Source organism: Natrix helvetica (assembly GCF_964273705.1).
Source record: "Natrix helvetica genome assembly, chromosome: Z".
In the NCBI taxonomy this organism is placed as follows: Eukaryota; Metazoa; Chordata; class Lepidosauria; order Squamata; family Natricidae; genus Natrix; species Natrix helvetica.
Window position 1 is genome coordinate 23,069,366 of NC_138554.1, and position 5,586 is coordinate 23,074,951.

Here is a 5,586-nt window from a genome sequence, read left to right on the forward strand (position 1 = left end):
TTATTTAAGGAATGGGTTACTTTTCAGTGGTGGGTGTAGATCTTTAATGTAATAAAATAGGACACATTCAAAAATCGATGTGTGTTTTTCAATAAAGGCTGCAGAGTTGAAAGGAATATCCACCAAGGAGAATATTCACAAATCAACTGACAGTGGATATTTGGTAGCTGCAAGGTGTCTCAACAGTGGGCTGCATATCACAGAATATTTAATAGTTCTGCACCAAGCTCACTTCTAGAGAACAATGCAAATTATTTTATTATAGAATCATGCCATAAGCTCAATAAAATTTGTATGATGGTTTCTTAGGACAATCGAGGACAACTGACTGTCCTCTGGATATCTTGGACCGCATCCCATCCTCTGTGAAAGGGCTGGCTGAAGACAAAGGACTCCTAGTACCAAACATATGGAAAACAGCCAGTTGAGGAAAAAATGGCTTGGAACAATGGTATCCAACCTTGGCAACTTTAAGCGTGTTCACTTCAGTTCCCAGAATTCCCCAGCCACCATGTCATGCCCATGACCGGCTGGGGAATTCTAGGAGTTGAAGTCCACAAGTCTTAATGTTGCCATGGTTGGACACCCCCAATTTACAGCCTTTCTCCATTTTAATCTCACTGTGGCACAAACGTAATCCAGTACTGCCTTTTTTTTCCTGCTGTGCCCCAAGGACATTGTCTCCCCATCATTCCTAGCTCATGACCGAGACAACTCTGCTTAGCTGTCCTGGTATTAAGACACCACATTTAGTCCTCAACATATTGCAGTTCATTTAGGGACCATACCAGGGGTGAAATTCATCAGATTCTGACAGGTTCTGGAGAACCAGTAGCGGAAATTTTGAGTAGTTTGGAGAACCAACAAATACCACCTATTGCTGGCCCTAGTAGGGTGGGAATGGGGATTTTGCAATATCCTTCCCCCTGGAGTGGGGTGGGAATGAAGATTTTGCAGTATCCTTCCCCTGCCATGCCCACAGAACCATAGTAAAAAGTTTTGAATTTCACCACTGGACCATACAAAGTTACAACAGCGGTGAAAAAAGTGACATGTTTTTTTTTTCACTCTTATGACTGTTGCAGCATCCCCATGCTCTCGTGATTTACATTTGGATGCTTGACAACTGACTCACAATTATTGCAGCTGCAGTGTCCCGGGTCCTGTGATCCCCTTTTGCGACCTTCTGACAAGCAGACAATGGGGAAGCCAGATTCACTTAACAGCTGTGTGACTAATCTAACAATTGCAATGATTCACTTAACAAATGTGGCAAGAAAAGTCGTAAAATGGGGCAAAACTCACTTAGCAACATAAATTCTGGGCACAATTGTGGTCATAAGTCAAGGATTACCTATATAGCCCACCCACTTCCAACACTGTCCAAGAACAGCATCAAGGGATTAAGATCTATCCAGGATCTATCAGGTCTTGTGGAGGGCAGCTCAGCAGGCTGTGTTGATGGCAAACAGAGGTTGGGTGGGCCAACATAGGGAGACTTTAATGCAACCTTTTTCAGTACCAACTGCAGGCATGTTGATATGTTTCTTCAGAACATAAACATACATTTTGATTGGGGAAGGGGGTTTCACCCAGCTTGGGAGCGTCTCCACTTTAAACTGGGCTACCCGATGAGCCCAAACAACCACAAATGGATTATAGCTTCCATTCGTCATCTGCCAGGACCTACAAGATCTCAATGCTCTGCCTCTCCTTGCTTTAAATGCCTTTCGGTCACCCTCAAATATCTTTGACCCCTCAACAAAATATTACTATTCCAGGCACCACTGGATCACTCACACAGTCTGAGTTTGATCTACCACAGCAAGATCAGAAGCCACCAAAATTCAGCAGAGCTTTTCCAGATCTAAAGAAGTTAAGGATAGTTTTGCCTTATTTTCACCAGTTTAATTTTAAATTTTATGTCACATAGTATGCCCTATTTTAATTGTGACGATTCTGACACAAATAAACAAATCAGCTTAGCTCATGGCTGTGTCCTTGCAGTTACAAATTCCCGATCTAGGCAGACTTTTTTTTAGATTTGTCCAGCTAAAGGATCTAGAATGAAGTAAAACTTTCAACATGGAGAGCCAGCCATTTTATTTTCCTTCTCCCTTTGCCCTTGAAGCTATTAAAGGCACTGAGCTTATGCCATTTGCTAACCTAATTTGGGCCTTTCCAAAGCTTTATGTTGTCCTTACACAAGGAAGATTTTGTAGGTAAGGCAGGGATTATGTTAGCAGGCTTGTCCCATCTTCCTCCAATGGGTTTTAAACATAAACAAGTTAAGAGTTGATCCGCACTAATCTACCTGTGCATAGTAAATACGGTTGTAAGGAGCTTGTTATAGTCAGATAAGACAAGGTTTAGAGAAAAAGCACAGCCAATTCTTTCCACTCTGAAATTCCACCTGACCAGCACTCCTACCAGCCTCTTCATCTTGCATATGGCCAAAGATTACCAATGACATTTCTTAAAAACTACAAAGAATTAATAAAACTTCTTCATTCCTTACTTTGACCATAAGCGCCCCTGGTGGAGACTAAAAATGTAACACAAGCAATTCCCCTAAACAATGGGCGTTTCATTCCCCAAATGTAACAAACAAGATTCAAATCTATCCAGAACTCGTTTCAATTTATTCCACACTCTGTGGTCTCAAAGATAGGTGAATGAATTCTAGGGGCATCTTCCAGGCTCACAACACCTTCCATTGAAATTGAGTGAAACTTAAGGAAAACAGAAGTTAACATTTTTGAATTGGGACCTGAGAGGGGTATCTTCAACTGCCACCCAGTTGCAAAACTCATTTGGGGAACTTGGATAAGCCGAACCTACTTTGCAGGATTAGTAGATCAGGGGTGGGCAATTATGCCTCATTTATGACCCATAGACTTCAATTCCCAGAATTCCTGAGACTGCCACGCACAGGAATTCTGGGAGCTAAAATACACAGGTTGTTAAGGGGCCATAGTTGTTGTGTCCCCCCCCCCCTTAGATAATAGTAAGTAAGACATTTGTAGGGCCATGCAGGAAGTTTGGGTTTGAATATCACTAATACATGGCCTTGAGGGCCTCAGAAAACAGGAGACAAATTTAAAAATATTTTTTAAAGGAATGGGGAGAGAAATACTAACAATTTCAGCAAGCCTGAAATTCCAGGTTCATTAAAGGAAGAGGGGGCGTGGGGGGATTAAAAGAGATATTTTGTTAATGGGAGAGATGCAAAAAGAAAATTTCAGAACCTGAACTCAAGATTTAGGAACTTAGTTTTAGTAGTCCCGAGAAAAGGGCCTAAAAGCATGGAGCTAAGATTGAAGGGGAGAACATTTGAATGGGAGCAAGCAAATCATGGTCTTTGACCTAAAGTTCATCTAAAAAGCTGTCAGCAAGTAGTTTCAGACACCCCCCCGCCTTATTTATTTTCATTTTTGCCCTTGTCCTTCAGCAAACAAGTGAAGTTATCTGGCAAATACTGAGGGAAAGAATCAAAGGTTTCTTCCCCATGGCTTCAGCTCCCAAAAATGACTTCTGAGGGAATGACAGAGAACAAGGAAGATGAACTTATTGGAAATATGCAAGAACCATTACCTAATTCACTTAGTGAATGAAAGTATCCCTAATTCACTGAGAAGCAGAAGGCATAGTACAATCAGATTGGGAAGATTATTATAGACAATCAAAGCAGTTTTAGCCTTCCTGTGGATTTGATTCCCTGGTCTGAGCCATCTAATTGGGGGTTGACAGAAATGCAACTCTCCAAGGTAAAGAATTCCAACCCCTAATTTATATTCAATAGTAATTTTTATGGTCCCTCAACATCCCCTCCTTCCCTGGCTGTCAAGTAGGGCAACGATTGCTGTGAACTTGCATAATAGGACATACCATATATGTACATGCAGATTCATGTGTAGGTGAGATTCATGAAGGATAAGGGAAGTCTGTATTATTTTCTAATGTTTTCCACCTACACTAGTAGGAGATGGATGCAGGCCAACTGATACTGCTGGATTCTGACCCAGGTCTAAGCCTCGCCTGCTGTGCTCCCCTTGCACACCCACCATCAAGGGAGGCTGGGCTGCTTAAAACGTTGCCCCCAGGCGATGCAACAGAAATGGACTCATTTGGCTAAAGATCTCTTGGTGTTTCTAAATACTTTCTGTACCATTCAGGATTTGTGGGAGAAACAATATCAAGTATTCCAAAATAGCAGTAAGCAGATTCTTAAGAAATGTAATTTTTTCCTTTGCTTTGCTGCAGGGTAGAAAGCCTAGTCCTCTAGTTGCTTCAAAATACATATTGCACTAAACAGGTACGCACACGAACACACAAAATGCAGCAGTGCCCTCTGCTGGCCTCTGAGTTCAACAATCATGGTCTCAATGCAGGCATTTCTCCAGAAAAAGGTAGATATCCACATTTTTGGATCTAGCAATTGCAGAACCACTGGCATTTCTCCCTACCTTTTAGGCCTATCTATGTGGAGGACACAACACACTGCTTGAACTTTTGAGAACTCTGAGCTTCTGTGGTTGTTGAACCACGGTTGAGTTTTCCACCTGTTTTGAAATGGGAGCTATGCAGAACAGAACACGAAGGCCATTTTTTTAAAAAGCGAAGACTCACCATACAACTCCTCCAACTTTGCATCATCACCTTTTCTACACCACTTCTGGTTTCCATCCCCCAAATCTAAATTTCAGGGCCAAATCTCATACATTATTTAACCCAGTGTCCATCATCATTCTTTGCATGAAAAGCATTTCCTCTTACGTCTTAGGTGGTTCAGTTTTCATTGAGTGATCTGCATTTGACTGAGAAAAACATTTCCCCCCAAAACCCAACATTGTTTTGATCAACCCTGCTACTTTGAGATCATTTTAGTGGCCTATTTCTGGCCCCTGCACTGCAATGTCCTTTGGAGAAGCATTGCAAACTAGGTGGCAAAAATAACTTTTGTCATTATACAGCAGAATAAACTGTGGTGAGGTAATTTATTTTAATTTCTTGATATGCTTCTCCAGTTCCCATGCAAATGAACCTCATCAAGGGAACATTGTGTTCCTCTGGAAAGGAACCCATCTTGAATTGGCAAGGTACTCCTTTCTTGATACAACACTTAAGCCTAATGACCAAATTTCTCTGTAGTTACAGGGCAATTGTTCACTTGAAAAGGTCCCAATGGAGATTGGGAATCACCTCTACGTTCTTGAAATAATTGAAGTCAAATCCCTACGTGGACTGTATGAATTCTCAGTGAGAAACACCAACTATCAATCTGACACTGAAGATTAATCAAAAGCCCTACTTTTCCTACTCTCAATATATGATAGTATTTATTGAATTTTTATGCTACCCTCCTCACTGTTGAAGTGACTTCGCTGTAGATAGATGTGGAAACGAAGAGAGGAATTTTTAGGGATGGCACCAATCCTCTGGTAAGTCTTTCCTTAGATCTAATGAACCCCAACATTATCCATCTTGTGGTCTTCTTTCTTTCAAAAACTATTCCATTACAAAAGAATCAACACCCTAAACCTGTACACTGTTTTATTTTGAATAAATGGTACTGAAATTCTAATG